This window comes from Protopterus annectens, chromosome 2.part1 (genome assembly GCF_019279795.1).
Source record: "Protopterus annectens isolate FY-2018-M chromosome 2.part1, PAN1.0, whole genome shotgun sequence".
In the NCBI taxonomy this organism is placed as follows: Eukaryota; Metazoa; Chordata; order Ceratodontiformes; family Protopteridae; genus Protopterus; species Protopterus annectens.
In genome coordinates this window covers 1,409,818,991-1,409,840,452 of record NC_056729.1, presented here as the reverse complement: position 1 = coordinate 1,409,840,452, position 21,462 = coordinate 1,409,818,991, and the positions used below count along the sequence as shown (strand labels likewise).

General features: G+C 43.5%; 1 protein-coding gene across 3 annotated transcripts in view; it reads right to left on the bottom strand.

The window, feature by feature from the left end:
- Positions 1 to 21,462, bottom strand: part of LOC122794469 (DNA polymerase nu-like) — a 1,147,210-nt gene that overhangs the window by 899,134 nt on the left and 226,614 nt on the right. The gene's annotated exons all lie outside the window — the stretch shown is intronic.

Sequence of the window (21,462 nt, the reverse complement as noted above, 5' to 3'; positions counted from 1 at the left end):
GCTGCCTGTCGGGTGCCAGGATCCACCACATAATGCACGCACTCGGGTCACTCCACAATAAGTACAAATATGACTCTGTCATTGTCCATGTTGGTGTGAATGACCTGAGACGTAACCTCCCTGTACTACATGAAAAGAGACATGGAGGAACTCTCCGATCTTGTAGCTCAGGCAGGTATGAACCTAGCCCTGAGAAGCATCCTGCCATCACCCAGAATGATATCACAGTACAAGGACAAAATGACTGACTTTAACAATTGGCTAAGCTTCTGGTGTAATTCTAAGGGAATCCAGTGTCTCTCTGCCTGGGATGACATGATCGACAGACCATGCTGCTTTGCCAGACATGGCCTGCACCTGTTGCCCTTGGGATTCCAGATACTGGCAAAGGCTCTTGCCACCCCTATAGTGCCTTTTTTAGGCATGGTTCAAATGACAAATTCACCACCATAACAGGTACAAGCAAGTAAAATCTGAGGGTAATGCTACTCAATGCTAGAAGTCTAAACCTCAAAATGCCCTCACTCGAGGCACTCCTTAAAATGGAGAACATTGACATCTGTGCAGTGACAGAGACCTGGTTCAAAGATCCAGAGAGCACCCCTGCATTACCAGGCTATAATTCATACCACACCTTTCGGCCACCAAACCCGGACCGAAACACTAAAGGTGGAGGCGTGTCCATATTCATTAAGGATATCCACACCTCCAAGCTAGTTACTCAGCATAATGCATCCGAGATTATCCTAGTTCAACTAATTCTGGGCAAAACCGCAATCCAGATTGTAGCTTGTTACTACCCCCCACCATGCCCCAGGATTTCCACTCCTCTTTTCTTAATACACTGGAAAATATTAAGGTACAACCCAACACTCTAATAATGGGTGATTTCAACTACCCTACCATTAACTGGGAAAACTACTTGTGTACCAACTCTTTTGCTCAACGTTTTCTGGAAATCATCAATTCCAATGTCTTGGATCAACTTATCCACACCTCCACCACACGCTATACGCTCTAGGGACCTAAACATTGTCACCACAATAAACAGAACATGCTGGAGGGATAGATTTCTGTCCCAGAGACTTCCCATACTCTGGAACAGACTACCTATCTATGTCAAACAGAGCTCCTCATTAGCACTCTTCAAGAAAAAACCTTGATGATTGGATGGGTAATAGAAAATTCACCCCAGGGATCACTTCTGTGGTTCTGCTTGACAGGGGCACAGGAAAATTATTTTCTTGGGTGACGAAAGCCAGGGTAACTTTTTGGCTAGGCTTGTATAGGCCCTAGGGCCAATAGCCTAGTACCTACCTATGAACCTATGAAGTCTCATACTGATAAAAAAAAGACCAATAAAGTTTCCAGACACAAATTTACCTTTTCCTATGTTAGGAATGCCTTTGAACAGACTCATCTAGAAGGCAGTCTAACAGCAAAATCCTGTGTGACAGCATCATAGAAGAGTTTTGAACATTTATCTTGAAGCCAGGATTGGTAAGGAGTGAAGAACCCATGTAAAGGATGTCTGACATCTAGCAAAAGCCTTGTAATCTACAATGAGCTACCCCTGGAGCTAGACTAAAACACCCTATGTAGCTAACTTAAAGGGTAATGCAGGAAATTAATAATGTGACCCATACACAGAATCTGAGAAAATTTCTGAAGTTTTTGGCTAAGAGAATGTGGTGATAGGCATCGCATTCCCTTAGGCATAGACTAAGGGAATGTGATGATAAGCATCTTTTAGGTCTAATATTGCCATAAAATTCAGAAAAGAAAAGGCTGGCAACAGACTCAGCAGGGTCAACCTTTTGAATTATGGTACTTTCACAAACTAGTTGAGAAAGATCTAAAATTGGTCTCCAGGAATTTCATTCTTTAAAACCAGAAACATTCTGGAGTAGAAGCTTTCCTCCTTTTGGTCTAAAGACACTAGTAGTATGATTCCTAGGGTAATCCTGCCCTGAAGAACCTGAAGAAAAAATTCTGTTTAGTTCAGAGGATGGGGAGGAATTCCCATGAAATGAGGTATAGCTAATAGGCTCATGGGTGAATACAAGGTTAATTGCCCTGAAGGGCAATTTTAAGCCTAGCCATGTTATCACATTTGTTTGTTTGTTTGTGTCTTTTGGCTTTTCCCGGTTAGGGGTCGCCACAGTGGAACTCCGGTCCGCTAATGTTTGGCAGTAGAGTTTTACGTGCTTGCTTGCCGGTCCTAACGCACAATCTTCAACGAAGGAATGCCCATTCACGTATGTCGCCACACAGAAGACGCTCTAACTGAGAATCGAACGGGCAACGTCTAACTGTGAGGCGACAACGCTACTGCAGCACCACCACCGCAGTCCGCCTAGCCATGTTATCACATTATGGGTTCAAATTACCCTTACCATGATTTTTATTCCTGTACTTCCCAACTGCGAATTAATGTTTCTAGGGATATATCACTAGGTACTGAAAGGGGACCCTGCTGCAGAACAGGGCATTTAGGCACAGCTTCTGTCCATTACTAGCACAGGGTACAGTCCTGGGCTAAATTTCTTTATTCCCATCCACTAATCTAAGTTTCATTTGAATAGCGATAGGGATAAGCTTTGCTTTATGTACAAAAGGAATCTGTTCCAGAGTAGTAGTATCCTCTGGGATATGTACCTCTTCATCCAAACCATTCTGTTTATGTTACAGAAGAGGTTAAGGTGTCTGGATTGGGTATTTCTGACACCCTTTGACTTGTGAATGTGCAGTAGGCCCATTACTGGTCACAGGATGCCCTATAGGCCAGGCACAGATCCTCTTTTAATAGTTTGTAAGACACCAAATATAAAGATAGAGCTTTCAGGCAGTCCATTTAAACTATGTGGTTCAGTCCCTGTATTATATCTGAGAGGAACCTCTGCGGGCACTGTAGTTTTTTCACATGTCTGAACAGGTACATACCAAAGGGGCATTATACATAATGATGAGCCTGAAGAGGGCCAAATACAATGGAACAACAACATCTCTGGACCAAGATGCTATTCCTTTGCATATAAATTGAGCAATACAGAAGGACTTCATAGGATCATATGAAGTTACTAGGCTATTGGCCCTAGGACCCTTATAAGGCTAGCCACGTTCTACCCTTATTTCCAAGATCAGGACCTATTGCCCCTGTCTAAGAGGGGCAAAGGTGGAATCTCCAGGATGAATTTATGGCTACCCATCCAATTGTCCAGATTGTGTTTGAAGAGGACCAATGAGGTGCTCTGTTTGAGATGAAGTGGGAGTCTGTCCCAAAGGTGGGGTAACCTCTGGGAGACAAATCTGTCCTTCAAGCAGGTTCTATTTATATCACATATCAGGTTAAGGTCTTTGGAGCGAGTAACCTGTATACCATTTGACTTACGGAGATACAGCATTTCCAATAAAGCAGGGTCAGATATTGCCTTCTATGCAAGGCAGAGGTTGCCTCGGAGTAGTCTGTATGAAACAGAATAAAGTGACAGTGATTTCAGACTATCCACATAGGACAAATGCCAAAGGCCTAAAATTTTCCTTGTGAGGAACCTTTGTGGTCCCTCCAATTACCAAAAGAGGCATTGTACTCACTTATTGGCTTGATGAGGGAAGAGTACAGGGAGGTTATAACTCTTTTTTTCTGGAGGCAATGCCCTTACTCATGAGATGTGCAATATAGAATGCCCTTCTTATCACTATGGAGACATGGTGGTCAAAGGTGAGGTTGCTGTCAACCTGAGTGCCCAGGTCTCTCACCACTGAGTACTTCCTCAAAAAAGTAGACACACGTTGGTCGAATGCTAGGTCACTGTTTATCTATGTTGCCAAATTTCTAACTACTAGATCGACTCTTAGGAATGTATTTTCAATGTGTACTCAATGCCAACTGTAACCCTGTTGAACCAGCAAAAGCATCCAAGAGTCTGAAACAATCTGTCACAAAAAAGGGAAGACTGAGAGCCAGCCTACAGGACAGACTTAGAGATGTAGGAATACTGACATAGTCATTCTGAAGGTGCAGTCTGTCCCTTTTTATGAAAGGATCCCTGTTTTTATTGTTCCCTTCCTTCCACCTCTTTTTTGTTCTCTGTTTGCCAGAAAATGGAAAAAGTTGATTACTTTGTCTTCTAGAAAAAACAGAGGGTTACAGAGATTTATTGTGCAGTGCTTGAAAAATCTTAGTGTTAATTTACTAAGATTTTTCAAGCACTGCACAATAAATCTCTGTAACCCTCTGTTTTTTCTAGAAGACAAAGTAATCAACTGTATTAATGTCCCTCTTTCATCAAATTGTTTGAGAACCTGACTAGCAGTGTGGCCAAACAAAACTTCATTGTCTAAAATTGAGTTTAAAATCTCAGACTTTACCTCATCAGAAAACTGAGCGCGTACCCAGACATATCTTCTCAAAACAGTAGCAGCAGTAATGGCCCTTGACGTTTTCTGCACAAGCACGCACCCTCTTCAGTGTATGTTAAGACATCTATGACACGTTAGAAATAGTAGGATTGAGAAAGGACTTACCTTCAAAAGGAAGTCCAGCAAAACAATTCCACAAGCTTTCAACACTTGACAGAATAAAGTGGAAGAAGGAGATTCTTTTATGAACTCTATCTAATATCTTACATTCTTGTCTGCAGGGAAAGTGCTTGTATTAAAAAGTGTTCTGCCTTTTTTGTGGACTGAAGGCAGAGGGTCAGGGTTTCTGCAGGCAGTATTTAATGCATCTTCCAAGGCTGGCATAACAGGAGGAATGGGTGTAGCATGAGGTACGTCCATTTGCAGCAAATTATATCTCCTCAGTTTAGGGGAAACATCCACTTGTTCCCACAAAAATACATCCTTCATCCCGGAACTAGTCTTCGAAAAGGAAAGCTCTTCTTATGGAGATGGGAGGACAAATTTTCCACTGAATCAGAGTCTTGGGCTTGAGAATCAGGCAAATAAAAGGCCCTGTGTCTCTGTCTATGTCAGAATCCTCTAACATATTTTTCTCAGAAATATGCTGACCTAGTTAGTCTTCTAGTATGGATTCTGCTCTTCACGATGGAAAACCTGCAATAAACTCCTAGCTAAGGTATGAAAACCACCTTTATCAGCAGCCAAATTGCATTTGGATGAGCATTTCTAGGGACATCCCTAGAAGGAGGCCAACTGAGAGGTGGCACTTCATCCCCAGGTACAGGTTTTTCTCCACTGCCCCCTCTGAGAACAGTTCCAAGAGAAATTCCCTGACTGTAAGAAGATAATTCTCCCATGCCCAAATTGGACACTGGAGCAGCCATAAAGAATATGTCTAACCCTTGGTCCATGGTGGTAGGAGGGACTACCAGAGGAACCCAGAGAAACCAGGGAGTTTTCTGAGGAATAACAAATGGCCATTGAATAGTCACTCACCAGTGGCTGAGGCAGCAGTGTAGGCAAGGGCTCCTATTATGTTGTTTTTTTTTTTCTTTTCAGGTATAGTATTCGGAGAAACAGCAGGACCTGTGTAAGAATCCATGCTGTAGCTGATGAAGAAGCTTCATTGCCGATGAACACTGCTAGGAAGAGTCTGTCATAAGGTAAGTTGCCTGATAAGTGCTCACAAGTATCTCACACACTTACACTTCCCCAAACAGCCCCTCAAAATTCAAAGTAAAAAGTCATACACAAAACCCCGTCAGAATTCTGAGTCCCTTTCACAGAAAGTGCACAGAGAGAAAACAAGAAATTAAGGTAAGCTGTCAAAGTGTTCACAAGCACCACACAAAAAGATAATTTCAAGCCCTGAAATACACTTCCCGATGCTTAAATATGACACCTTCAAGCAAAATGTCGCAAGAGGTAAGATACTAATAGGTGGACATTTGTAGCTGCCAGGATGAAATATTGACTGTCTCATCCTCTGAGAATCTTTTTTAAATGCATCTTGCAATTAGTGCATTATCTTTCTATGCAGGCAATACATCCCCAATCTACAAACAGCAGTAATTCTACAAAGCAGAATATATTACACCAGTGCTGACATACATTTTAATCATACTTATACATCAAATGTATGCAGCATAGGGACAATAAAGTCAAAACAACAGGTAAACAATATTTCAAGTACAAAAATCACAGCAGCTTTTAGCTTCATGCATTCTTTTTTTCAGTTAAGGGTGTTTTGGCCTGAGTAAATTTTTTTTACCTCTTATGCCACATCATATTGCACTGGTTTTTATATTACAGAAATTAAACTAGGATTATGTGCAAACCATACATGCAAGTAATCAATTCATTAAATGGGTTGCTGCAGAGCTATCTGATGACTAATGTAGCTAAGGTATCTACACTATGTATGGAAAATACGAATTATGAAAAGCAGTTGATTCTAATCAAACAATGAATTACAGTGAGTATAAATACTGCTGTATATTAGATTATTTTTAGCTACAAATCTTTCTTCCAGGAGTACTTTATTTGCAAATGCCATTTTAAAGTAAGTTGGGATTGGTGAGCCTCCAAAAAGAGACAGGTCACTAGTGGAGTCCTTCAGGGATCCATGCTGAGTCTGCTCCTTTTTGGCATCTAGTTTTTGTAAGTCAAGGCCAATGTCAAAGATTTCTTGCTGACAAAGTTTACAGATGCTTCCATCTTGGGGAGATTTTATGACTACTTCTAGATTTAATCATCTTACTAGAGGGTCTAACATGGACAAATGACTGGTGCCAAAGCCATGGCATAAAACTCAATGCCAAGAAATGCATTAAAGTATCTTTTGGGAAGTTGGCCACCCTAGGAAATTACATCATCATTAAAACACCCCTAAGAGCTAACCCACTATTCGGGGACCTGGGAACACATGTAGATAGTAACCTGGCCTTCGACCATCATGTGTCCAAGGCAGTAAGGAAATCTTTCTATGTTGCTCGACTTATAAGTAAGGGCACCTCATCTAGATTTAAGGAAGTCATTGTACCACTATACTCAGCCCTCATCAGACCCATTACTGAGTATGATTTCTTCTTCAGTATGTACCTGCCCAGACACATGCATCAACTGGAACGTCCACAAAGGTTCCTTACAAAAGGAATACAGGGCTTAAACACAGTGTCATATGTGGATTGCCTGAAAGCCCTATCTCTCTACGGTATCTCCCCTACAGACCATTAAGAGGCAATTTATGCCTGGCTTACAAGGCATTCCTGGATCCCACTATAATGAACCTTTTGCACATCCACAAAACAAACTGCATCATATCTACTAGATCTAAAGACCAAATTTTGCTTGCAAAATAAACAGGACATGTTGGAGAGACAGATATATATCTCAGAATTCCCATTCTCTAGAAGAGGCTCCCCATCAATGTGAAACAGAGTAACCCCGTAACCCTACTTTTTAACTCCTTTACTGAATTATCACTTAAGACATAGACAAACATACATTTATATAAAAGGGCACAAACCATATTAACATGATCCCAGTTACAAACATTATATACCACATACTTCCTTGTGTATAATTATTATCAATCCAACAGTACATACATTGCTCAGTTCCTGCCTTCCCTTAAACCCCAGTCTTCCTCCAAAACATTATTCTGCACGTACTGTTCCCACAATTTCCCATTTTCTGTATGTAATTTGCTCCTACCCTTTTCTAAAGATCCTACTTCCAGTTCTTGTATCTCTGTTACAATATTCAATACTTCAAATACAGTTAGTTTAGACTTTTATTTCTATTTTCTAGTAATTGCTTTTTTGGCAGCCACCAAAATTAAATGTAACAAGGCCTTACTATGTCTAGGCAATTCAGATCCTGTATCCCACCTCAAAAAATAATTTCCTTAGTTAAACTCATTTGCTCACCCAATATTTCTGAAAGAGTACCCTGTCGTGAATTTTTTAAGTCTTGACAGCTCCTTATATTACAAAAACATATGTTCCAAATTACCTGCTTCTTCCCAGTCACATCCGCAACATTTGTCATCTACCTAAGGAAAATTCTTTCAGAGTCTGATTGGTGTATAAAAATATCTATGCCAACAATTCCAAGCAAAAATCCTAAATCTTCTAGACTTTGCTGCATATTTGGGAGCCACATATATGTCTTCCCATTGCTCCCTTGTCAACTACTTATCCAATCTCTCTTTCCAATTTTTTTTATTTTCCTCTGATTGATTCCTATAGTTATCAAGCAATATCTTATACGCCCTGCTAATCATCTCTTTTTTAACAGCATCTTCTTTTCTAGATTCACCTAAAAACTTTACAGGAATAGGTCTTTCATTCAGCATTCCCCTATCCCTTTCTCTTTGCCTGTACTTTTGACATCAATCCCTGATAAGAAAGGCAGTCTCTAGCATGCAGTCGAAATATCTTCTTGGCCTCATCCCATTCTATTACTTTTCCCCTCTCTAGTTATTTGCTCCCAGTACCTTGGTTCCTCTGCCAGTTTTTCCAGTAAATTCCAGCCCCCTCATGTGTATTCTCTGTACCCTAATCGCAGTCATCACTATTGGCAAAATCTCCTTTCTTCGTTCTCATGTTGGCTTAGTTCTTAGAATACTTTCTGCTACTTTATGAATATAATATTCTGTACGGCTGTTGTTATTCTCCTTAAGGATGTGAATCCAAAATCCCACTCTCTCCTTACTACTTGAGTTTCTCCTCTGCTTCATCATTATCCTTTTCCACATTGAATTATAGCTTTCTGCTTGTGTTTATATATATATATATATATATATATATATATATATATATATATATATATATATATATATACATACATATGAGTCTAAACTGGATAGCTCTACAATATTCTTTCAAATCCTCCCTGACCCTATCTAAGCATAACTTGAACGACTGGATGGGAAATCGAAAATTCACTCCTGGTCTGGTGCCCATGTTTCTGATGGACAGAGGCAGTCAGTCATAATCATGTCATAATCAACAAGCACCCCCTAAATAAACGTCTAAAACATAAAACTTGTGGGACACATTTGGGTCACATGGCTAGACTTATAAAGGCCCTAGTGGTTGTTAGCCTAGTATACACCTATGAACCTATAAAGTAGCTAAGTAGTACTACATATCCTAATCTTTTATCTTTTATCTACAGTTAAGTTTTAAGAATAGGAAGTACCTAAAACACTATGAAACTCCCTGACCCGCAAGTCTATAGTTCATCATAAAAAGCTACCAACACGCTCGATATTGTATGAACTACCATAACAATACCAAATATGATTCTTCTTTTCTTATAAACCCTACTATCTGCATTAACTCAGTAAAACGACATAGTAATCCATCAACTCCTACAAATACTTTTGCAATTCAAACTCAAAGTACATCTACATATTTAACATATCCCACTTATTAATTAATACTACCCTTCATACTGCTTTTTCCTATAGATACCGACCAACTCAAAAATCCATTATCATCTTCGTGAAAGTCCCTCTCTATACCATTTTCTTTCTCCACAAACCAAATTAAACAAAAACTCAAAACTACAGTGGTCACACAAAAATCATTCTGTCCCCTAACATATCATCTCTCTGTGAAGATATACATTGCAACCTAGTACCTACCCACATTAACCATTCTCCAATATATTATCTCATTATTCCTAGTAGAACCTCAAATAGACATTCTAGTATACTCTTCTTTAATGCAAGCATGCACAGCCTCAATAACAAACTCCATGATAGCATAATACTTCCCAGATATATTTATTATAACAGAAACATGGCTAAAAACATCTGATGAACAGTCCTTCCCAACTACAATATACTTTGACTAGACAGACAAAAAGAGCAAGCATTGTAACTACTCTTTACAAAAACTCACTAGACATAACCCCTTCCACAAACAATTCTTTCTTCCATAATGCAGAAAAAGAAGTTATGTTCTCACCGTAACATTCCATCTGAGTAGTTCTTCTTCATTTGTCTTCAACCTGTGGGTCCTCGGATCCATATTGGATCCGACACGGCCGCATTTTTCAGCTATGGCTCCGAGCTCCATGCTCCTCCCCTTACCCATAATGTCTCTGTCTCCCTTCTTCCTTCAGATCGAGTTTGTTGCCTAACAGGTAACAGATACCCAACCAAATAACACATTATCCTCCAACACAAACATTACAAATGAACTTTAGCCCTGAAAGAACCAACGATTCCAGCAATAACTGTCCTGTACAAAGGACGTGTCATATCCCAAAGGATAAGGTTAGGGGGAAGGAGGGGGGGAACGGTTGAAGACAAATGAAGTAGAACTACTCATATAGAATGTTATGGTGAGTATATAAATTCTTTATCTGAAGTAGTTTACTTCATTTGCTCTTCAATCTGTGGGACAGAGTCCCCAGCTACCTAACTCTTGGGAGCCCCTCATGGAAGGATATTCCAGAGCACTGCAGTACCAAAGGATGCTCTACTCCTAGAGACCAAATCCAGTTTATAATGAGAAATAAAGGTGTGAGATGAGGCCCAAGAAGCAACTGAACAAATCTCATCCAAAGAGACCCTAGACCAAAAAGCTGCTGACGTAGCCATAGATCGGGTTGAATGAGCCTTCACTCTTCCTGGAAGAGACAAACCTCTGTCTGAATAAGCCTGGCCAATGCATTGTGAAATCCAGTGAGCAATAGTCACTTTTGAGACAGGTTTACCTAAGAAGGGCTTCACATAGGACACAAAAAGCTGATCAGACTTGCGGAAAGGTTTAGTCCTGTGCAGATAAAACCTCAACTGCCTGTGTACATCCAGTAAATGTAATTTGCATTCCTCTTTGTTCTGGTAGTTTGGACAAAATACTGGTAAATATTAATAATAATAATCTGATTAATATTGGCCTCCAAGGCTACCTTGGGAAGGAAGGATAGGTTAGTGCACAGCGACACTCTATCTTTGTGAAAGATCATGTAAGGGACTTTGATAGAAAGAGCTTGAAGCTCCAACACCCTTCTAGCGGATGTAATGGCAACCAAGAAGGCAGTTTTCCAGGTCAAAAATTGCAGATCCACAGATGCCGCAGGCTCAAAGGGAGGAGAAACCAGTGCCTGCAACAACAAAGTGAGGTCCCACGGAGGAATGGGGTCCTTAACCGGAGGGTCTGAGAAGAAAGGCACCTTTGAGAAAGGTTTTACAAAGTTTAGAAGAAGCCAATGAAGACATGTCTACCCCAACATGAAAATTAGAAATGGTGGCTAGTTGGACTTTCACCATTGAGGAACTAGCGCCTTGATGAAAAATGCTAGCTAGAAAATCTAAAACCACCAAAGGTGGTGCAGTGAAAGGGTCCAAAGACCTCTGAATGGCCCAAATAGAAAAACGTTTCCATTTACTGAGATAAACTTTTCTGGTGGATGATTTACGAGCCGCCACCAGAATGGATTTAACAGGAGATGACAGTCCAGGAGTCCTAAGAATCATGGGAACCGGAGCAGCCAAGCAGTGAGCTTCAGACTGTCCAGATCTGGATGAGGAATTCCCGAGGGATGTGAAAACAGATCCGGGACCAGATACAAGATCCATGGTGGAACAACTAGATGAGACCTGAGTAAGAGAAACCAAACCTGTCGAGGCCACAATGGGGCGATGAGGATCACAGTGCTCCCCAGCCTTTGGGCTTTCTGTAGAAACTTCGTCATGAGGTGAAGAGGAGGATATGCATAAAGAATCCCAGGAGGCTAAGCATGAATCCGAGCGTCTCTGGGGGCTTCCTCCAGCTGAGGGGGGGGGGTTCAGAGTGAAAAACTCGCTGCATTTCGTGTTGGAAGGAGATGCGAAGAGATCGCAGCAAGAACGATTCCACTCTAGGAAGATCTGTTCCACTACTGAAGGCTTCAGAGACCACTCATAAGGCATCAGGATAGATCTGCTGAGCCTGTCCACTAAAATGTTGGACCTTCCCGAGATGTGTAATGCCACCAGAAAACAGCCGGTAGAGATCACCCATTCCCACACTCTGATGGCCTCTCGACATAAGGGATAAGATCTGGCTCCCCCCTGTTTGTTGATATACCAAACCACTGACATGTTGTCCTTATGAATTGCAATCGTTCCCAGAGGAAGATGAGCATGGAGGGCCTGCAACACAAGAAGAACCACTCTCATCTCTAGAACACTGATGTGCAGATAGGTCTTGGAAGGGGACCACATGCCTTGGACTGTCCTTCCCAAGCAATGTCCCCATCCCAAGTAGGGAGGCATCTGTGGTCACCATGGTTTGGGGTAAAGGAGGTTGAAAAGGACGTCCCTTGAGGAGATCCGGGGACTGAATCCACCACCAAAGGGAGTCCCTGCACATTTTTGAAATTCTCACTGGAAAAGACAAAGGGAGGTCTAACAGTGAACACTGAACTGCTAGTGTCCACTGCAGTACCCTCATATGAAGGCATGCCATGGGGAGAAGATCTATCGTGACCGCCATAGAACCTAAAGCTCTTAAGACTGCTTCGACTGTTGGTAAATGGGTCTGAAGAATGTGTAAGATGTGTAACCTCAAGCTGCATATCCTGTCTGATGTAAGGAATACCTTTGATTGTATTGTGTCCAGCCGTGCCCCAATGAAATCTGGAATCTGAACCAGGTGAAGAGCAGATTTGTTCATATTGATTATAATCACCAACTTGTTGGCTAATTGAAGGAAGGAGTCCCTGACCTGACATAGTAAATGCTCTGAGGGGGCGGTAAAGAGCCAATCGCTCAGGTACGGAAAGACCTGAATGCCCTGAAGCCTCAGGTGAGCCGCTACTACTGCCATTACCTTGGTAAACACCTGGGGGGCTGTGGTGAGACCGAAGGGGAGGGCTCAAAATTGGTAATGATTAGCTCCCAGCTGGAAGCGAAGGAACCTCCAGGACTGCCTGTCCATCTTGATGTGATAGTATGCATTCTGGAGGTCAATCGAGCACATCCAGTCTTTCTCCTGCAGATAAGACAGAAAAGATTGAATTGTGACCATGTCTTGGTTAATGACAGGTTCAGCTGGGACAGATCCAATATTGGTCTGAGGTCCCTCGTCTTTTTTGGCACTAAAAAGAACCTGGAATAAACCACAGATCTGGACTGGGCTGGGGGGACCGATTGGATGACTCGTTTTCTCAGCAGTGAGTCTACCTGCACTGCTGCTTCCTCCCGCTGTGTGGGTGGAATGTCTGGGAGGGCTTTGTTGGATGGGGGAAGATCCTTGAAGGGGGTGAAATATCCTCTGGATATGACTCACAGCACCCACTGATCTGTACTGATGGACTCCCATGCTAGTGGGTGAAGTGACAGACGACCCCTGACTACCTCCAGAGATGGACAGCCGGGCAACCCCTCACGACTGCTGTCCGGGTTTATCCGAGAAAGGTTCTCGGAACCCGAAATTCCTAAGACCCCCTCTGCCTCTAGGGTGGCATCTATCATATCCCCCTCTGCCTCTGGGGGAAGGTGAGTCCTGAGCATCCTGGCAAATGCCTGAGACTTGCGGAACCACATCTTCTTCTGGCCTCGCTGGTTCCTGGAAAAGGACCTTTGAGCTGGTGAGAAGCAGACTCTGACAGCAGACAGTGTCTTCCCGTCCTTCTCGCTCTGGACCAAAGTCTCTCTGACTGTCTTCCCAAAAAGGGAAGAACCATCATAAGGGGCATTGGTAAAAGACACCTTGAAGGGCTCAGAGAACTGCCATAAGCGGAGCCAGGTGTGGTACTGGACGGCAACGCCTGACCCCGCCGTCCATACGGCTCCCTCCATGGCATGGGAGTGCAAATGCAAAGATGTGTTGGCTACAGATTATAGGGGGGCCATTCGTGCATCGAATGTCTTCCTGTCCTCTGCCGACATGGACCCTGGGATCAACTCCATGACTTCCTTGACCAGATCTCTCTCGAGTCAAATAACGTGCACCATGTAGTTCAGAGCCCTCATGCAGAAGGTCGCTGAAGCATAGACTAGCTTCCCAAAATGATCCAACATTCTCGATTCTTGGTCAGGCGGATGGACCGTGGAACTCTTCTGGGCCACCAGCATAGCTTCTACAGGGAACCTCTTGTGTCAGTGTAATTTGTCTGCAGGAGGGCTTAAGACCTTTTCCGGATGCTTGGGTATTGGCTCTACAGTGTCCATCTCCTTCCATGCCCTAGATGTTATCAAATCCATGACTGGATCAGCAGGAAAGGACACTCAAAAAACAGATGGGCACGAGCCGAATGTCTCCAGAAACACGGACTCATCAGAGGTTGGGTTTGTGGCAGACCACCCCCCTTTTTGGCATTTGGGGCAGACCATCCCCCTTTTTGGCGGAGGATCTCCATGATGTCTCCAAAGGAGACATCCTCGGGAGGTGATCTTGAGGAACCTTCCCCTTCATCCAGGTCCGTGTCTTCTGAGAGGGACTCTGGGGGAGAGTCCAAGTGCCTCCTTTTACACATATCCTTATGGGGGTGAGGGGCTCCTCAGGGGGACTGTCTGGTGAGGTCTCGCAAGTGGGTTGTTCCAAGGCCGGAACATCCTGGGGCATTATGGCTACAGGCTGTCCCTGTGAGGTCGGGCCTGCACTCAAGGCCAGGGGGGTCTGGACAGACTCCAAAGACAAAACAGTCAGAGGCCTTGACCCTGCGAGTCCCCTCTCCACCACGCTGAATGCCGAGGGGGAACGGACCTCCTGGGCTGAACTAGCAGAAGCCGCTCCCCCCTGATCTGACTGGGGAGTTGGACCTGAGCCTCTAGGAGCTGTGACGCCGAGGGGAATGCTTCTCTCCGACAAGCTCGGACCAGAGAGCACTCCCTTGGATCTGACCCCAAGGCGACGGCTCTGAGAGCTCGGATCCGATCTAGTCAGCTCTGGCACACTCAAGGCACTGGCCGGTGTCGAGGTACAAGGTACCATTGGCGCTGACCCCTTGACTCTGACCGTTCTCAGATCCAACAGCTCCGAAACTGCAGATCAGATCAGACAAGGAGTGATAGGTCTAAATACTGGCTGAAAGGTGCCCGCTCCAGTGGGAGAAGGCCCTGGCAAGACCCCCATCTGGATTTGAGTGTGGATAAATCTCTGCATCATCTTGTCCATCTCTGCTTCAAACAGACTCCGGGTAGAGCAGGAGGACGATGCCGAAGTGGGCCGAGAGAGCCGGTGGGGAGAAGGCCTAGGGGGCGACCAGCTAACTAGAACCTCAAGCTCAGGGGAGAACCTTGGGGACCTGAGCTGAGGTGTAACAGGCTTGGAAACAGGCTTAACCTTCGGCTGGGGGCCAGCCTCCGACGAGCGGTCAGGGGTGTGCTTGCGAGGCTGGTCCTTCTTGACCTTATCTCCTTCTCCAGGCCTTGGTGGGATGATTTTTTTCGATTATTTATACAGATTATTGTTTCTAACAATTAATATATAGCACTTTTATTGTCTGCTTTTTAGTCTTCGAGTGTATTTTATTGCTATTAACAAATCTGCACAAGTAACTGATTTGTCTGCAGTTAAAAGCATTCTGTATCTTTACAAATCTTTAGCTGTTTAAAAACTTTCATTTGTTTTCTGTAGTGCTTACTGTCTGCAGGCTATTGTTTTTAGGTGAAGCCTTTCTTTAACTTGGCTAGATTGTGTTAACTGTCTGCTGAGTGGGGGCTGGTTCTTTTGTGTTCTTGTAAAAAAAAAAAAAAAAAGTTGTTCTTCTGGTATTTAAACCCTAACTTTGATAGGGTTTCTGTCTATATGCACCGAGCAGAGTGGATGAGAGTTGTTGACCGCAACAGTTAGCTGAGATATATAAGTATCCTGCTTTTTTTTCGATTATTTATACAGATTATTGTTTCTAACAATTAATATATAGCACTTTTATTGTCTGCTTTTTAGTCTTCGAGTGTATTTTATTGCTATTAACAAATCTGCACAAGTAACTGATTTGTCTGCAGTTAAAAGCATTCTGTATCTTTACAAATCTTTAGCTGTTTAAAAACTTTCATTTGTTTTCTGTAGTGCTTACTGTCTGCAGGCTATTGTTTTTAGGTGAAGCCTTTCTTTAACTTGGCTAGTTTTTGAAAATTGTCTGCTGAGTGGGAGCTGGTTCTTTTGTGTTCCTGTAAAAAAAAAAACGAAAGTTGTTCTGGTATTTAAACCCTAACTTTGATAGAGTTTCTGTCTATATGCACCGAGCAGAGTGGATGAGAGTTGTTGACCGCAACAGTTAGCTGAGATATATAAGTATCCTGCTTTTTTTTCGATTATTTATACAGATTATTGTTTCTAACAATTAATATATAGCACTTTTATTGTCTGCTTTTTAGTCTTCGAGTGTATTTTATTGCTATTAACAAATCTGCACAAGTAACTGATTTGTCTGCAGTTAAAAGCTCCTCGTGGTCCTGCAGAGTGGTGCTAGCAGCAGAGAGGCCAAAAGAGCGACTGCTAACCTGATAAAAGTGTTTTTTTTTTTCCTGCTACTACCTGGGCGACTGTCCGATCTACCTAAACTGCAAGTATTTCTGCTTCTTGAACTGTTTTAAACTGTTTAAAGTTGTTTTTGCACCTGCACTTTTAAAGTTTGTCCTGTTTGTTGCATTTACCTGTTGAGGCTACACACTCAAGTGTCTAGCCTGTGTTACATATTTATTGCATTTTCCTGCTGTTTGTTGCAAAAAAGAAAAAAAAAAAATTATCCTTGTTTCTCGCCTTTCCTGAACTAGAGTAGTCCAAATACAGGCTTTGCTGTATTCTGGACTTTTGGAAAGTTCCTGTGTTGCCCACTTCCTTTCTTGGATAAAGGGAGGCTTCTTTGTTCACCAGTGACAGTGGGGAGCTTAGAGCAGCCTATCTATCCTTGGAGGAGTGTTCCCAGCACAAGAATCTGGTAGTCTATTGGCCGTTTTGGGCCAATTTCTAGCTCTTTCAAGTCCCCTGTATAAAACCCGCTTTGGTGCGGTTTTTGCGCTTGTTACTACTCAGCCAAGCTCCTCGTGGTCCTGCAGAGTGGTCCTAGCAGCAGAGAGGCTAAAAGAGCAACTGCTAACCTGATAAAAGTGTTTTTTTCCTGCTGCTACCTGGGCGACTGTCCGATCTAGCTAAACTGCAAGTATTTCTGCATTCTTGAACTGTTTTAAACTGTTTAAAGTTGTTTTTGCACCTGCACTTTTAAAGTTTGTCCTGTTTGTTGCATTTACCTGTTGAGGCTACACACTCAAGTGCACTAGCCTGTGTTACATATTTATTGCATTTTCCTGCTGTTTTTAGGGAAAAAAAAGACCAAAAAAACCCCCCAAAAATAATTATCATTGTTTCTCGTCTTTCCTGACCTAGAGTAGTCCAAATAGAGGCTTTGCTGTATTCTGGACTTTTGGAAAGTTCCTGTGTTGCCCATTTCCTTTCTTGGATAAAGGGAGGCTTCTTTGTTCACCAGTGGCAGTGGGGAGCTTAGAGCAGCCTATCTATCCCTAGAGGAGTGTTCCCAGCACAAGAATCTGGTAGTCTATTGGCCGTTTTGGGCCAGTTTCTAGTTCTTTCAAGTCCCCCTGTATAAAACCCGCTTTGGCGCGGTTTTTGCGCTTGTTACTACTCAGCCAAGCTCCTCGTGGTCCTGCAGAGTGGTGCTAGCAGCAGAGAGGCTAAAAGAGCGACTGCTAACCTGATAAAAGTGTTTTGTTTTTTTTGCTGCTACTACCTGGGCGACTGTCCGATCTAGCTAAACTGCAAGTATTTCTGCTTCTTGAACTGTTTTAAACTGTTTAAAGTTGTTTTTGCACCTGCACTTTTAAAGTTTGCCCTGTTTGTTGCATTTACCTGTTGAGGCTACACACTCAAGTGCACTAGCCTGTGTTACATATTTATTGCATTTTCCTGCTGTTTGTTGCAAAAAAAAAAATATATATCCTTGTTTCCCATCTTTCCTGACCTAAAGTAGGCCAAATACAGGCTTTGCTGTATTCTGGACTTTTGGAAAGTTCCTGTGTTGCCCATTTCCTTTCTTGGATAAAGGGAGGCTTCTTTGTTCACCAGTGGCAGTGGGGAGCTTAGAGCAGCCTATCTATCCCTGGAGGAGTGTTCCCAGCACAAGAATTTGGTAGTCTATTGGCTGTTGTGGGCCAATTTCTAGCTCTTTCAAGTTCCCCCTGTATAAAACCCGCTTTAGCGCGGCTTTGCACGATTTTGCGCATAGCGCAGCATTGGGCAATGCCACTTAATTGGATTTAATCCATTCTCGGCTCCACAAAGTCTGCTCTTCACTTTTTCCCCTTAGAACTGATCTAGTTCTCATAATAAACACCCTATTCCTGCTCTAAAGCCTGGCACTTGCTCACTAAAGCAATTATATAAGTCAGCACTAAAAAATTAAAAGCACTACACCCTCACAAACTCCCCTTGAGTACCTTGTTCCCCATTGGCCCTTTTTTCAATTATAAAGGAATTCCCAATACTATTCTAGCATGTCCAAAGGTCAGTTGTCAATTTCCTCTCCGGTCCAGCTGGTGAATCTGGGAATCTTGAGGCAATGTTACAACTGCCTCAAGTACACAGACAACCCTCTCCTCCTCCCAACAAATTCCAACACATGTGAGAGATGCAACCATATAGCCAAACTGGAGGCTAAGCACTCTCAACTCAGTACTGGCGTAACCAGTCAGGAGGAGAAGGAAACCACACTCACTACAATTCCAGTCTCACATAGACCTACCACGACAGCAAACCAAACACATAAACACACAAAAACATACTCAGAGGCTCTAAATAAAAATCGGCCTAAGCAACAGAGACCTCCAAAGCAGACACCCAAGCAACCGCTACCCCAAAACAAAATACGTGCAACACATAGCTCACAAAGCCAGTGTGCCAAACAGTCACAGCCCTTAAGGCTAAACAACACACCTGATACACTTATAATAGGTGACTCTATCGTCAGGCACACTGACGTCCCGCTCACCAGGCTGAACAAGGAGAAGGTCACGGTGAGCTGCCTGTCGGGCGCTAGGATCCGCCACATAACACAAGCACTCAGGTCACTCCAAGGCAAGTATAAATATGACTCAGTCATTGTCCATGCTGGTGTGAATGACCGGAGACGTACCTCCCTGGACTACATGAAAAGAGACATAGAGGAGCTCTCTGAGCATGTAGCCCAGGCAGGTATGACCCTGACCTTGAGTAGCATCTTACCCTCACCAAGAATGATGCCACAATATGAAGACAAGATGATCAATTTCAACAACTGGCTTAAGTATTGGTGTCATTCAAAGGGGATCCAATGCCTGTCAGCCTGGGATGACATGCTCGACAAGCCACAATGCTTCGCTAGGGACGGCTTGCACCTGTCACCCCTGGGCTTTCGGATATTGGCAAAGGCTCTTGCCACCCCCATAGTGCCTTTTTTAGGCAAGGCTCAAAAGACAAACCCACCTCCATATGTATCACAAGGGATAAGAAACTAAGAGTAATGCTACTCAATGCCAGAAGTCTAAACCTCAAGATGCACGCACTCAAAACTCTCCTTAGCATGGAGAACATCGATATCTGTGCAGTAACAGAAACCTGGTTCAAGGCTCCCGAGAGCACCCCAGCACTACCAGGTTATACCTCATACCATGCTTTTCGCCCCCAAAACATGGACCGAACCACAAAAGAAGGGAGAGTATCAATATTCGTCAAAGATATCCACACCTCCAGGTTGGTGGCACAGCACGAAGCATCAGAGACTATCCATGTGCAACTAACAGTGGGTAAAACTGCCTTCCAGTTTATAGCCTGCTACAGACCACCCTCCCAAACCCAGGAACCCCACTCGGCCTTCCTGAGAACACTGGAAAATATGAAGGTCTCTCCAAGCACCATTATATTGGGTGACTTCAACTACCCAAGCATAGACTGGGAACATTACTCTAGCTCCAACACCCTAGCCCAAAGTTTCCTAGAATTTATAAACTCAAATGCTATGGAACAACTTGTTACCACTCCCACAAGAGGGGAAAACATACTGGACCTGATCATCACCAACATGTGGACTCTATGCTCCAGACCAGAAGTGTATCCCTCACTGGTAAGCTCAGACCATAAACTAATCTCACTAGATATTCACATCCCGACCCCAGCCCCTGCCCAGAAAACCACAGTGAAAAACTTCTCTAAAGCAAATTTCACACTCCTCAAAACCGAGGTGGAATCCTTCAAAGCCCCCAGGCCTGTGGAAAATAAGGCCCAGACCGCAGAATCCTTTATAAACGCATTCTATGAACACCTTCAGGAATGCAAGGATTATGCAATCCCAAACAAAACCAAGACCCAATCCTCCAAAGGCAGGCATCCTGTCTGGTGGACCCCAGCCATAAACAAACTATACAACAGAAGGAGGAAGCTACTACATGATAGAGCAAAATCCCAAAAAGGGAAGGCATCTCTGATCAGTATTAGCAAAAAACTACGGGCACTCATAAAATCATCTAAGGCCAGCTTCGAGAGAAAAATTGCACAGTACACTAAGGATAATCACAAGGCTTTCTTTAGTTATGTTAGGAACCTGGGTGGTAATTCCCAGATATGCTCATAATTAGTCCAAAATGACAAAAAATACACCGAACCCAGCATCCTAACTGACAGGTTCAGCGCAAACTTCTCCCCCCCTTCCCCACCAAAAGGGAAAATATCTATCCCAGCAGAGTGCTGCCCCCCTGACATCTCAGATGCTCAAGAGCCGCCCTCTGCAAAGCAAAAAACACAGCATCAATGGGACCAGACGGTGTCCCGGGCTGCGTCCTACATGAACTCCAACAAGAACTAAACCCAAACATAAAACTACTGTTCAACCTCAGCCTTACTACAGGATATGTACCCAAAGAGTGGCGTACAGCAACAGTGGTCCCTCTCCACAAAGGTGGTGCCTCAACGGATCCTGGAAACTATCGCCCCATAAGCCTGACTAGCTTGGTCTGCAAAGCTATGGAAAGGATCATCATGGACCTCATAAATAAAGATATTGGGGACCTACAGACACTGGATCCTACCCAGTTTGGCTTTGTTAAGGGCAGATCCTGCCTCTTAAACCTGGACGATTTATTTGAAACAGTCACCAAGGCCATTGACGAGGGGAAGGTGGTCCACACAGCCTACCTGGACCTCGCAAAAGCCTTCGATACAATACCCCACTCGGGCATTATAGATAAGCTCACCAGCTTAAATATAAATCCCTATGTCATTAGATGGATTGCAAACTGGCTCAAGCACAGAACCCACATGGTTAGAATTGCTGGAGCCATGTCAGACTCCAAACCAGTTACAAGTGGCATCCCACAAGGCTCAGTCCTGGGACCTCTCTTGTTCGGTATATATTTCTCGGAGGTACAGGCCAACAGGGTAGGACTGTGGCTGACCAAGTTCGCAGATGACTGCAAACTGGGCGCCATAATCGACTCTCCAGCCGACACAAGCATCCTACAAAAGGGCCTCATAGAAACAGACAACTGGTGCCAGAGTCATGGCCTCAAGCTAAACGCCAAAAAGTGTATAGTCATCCCCTTCGGCAAAAACAAAGTGCCCA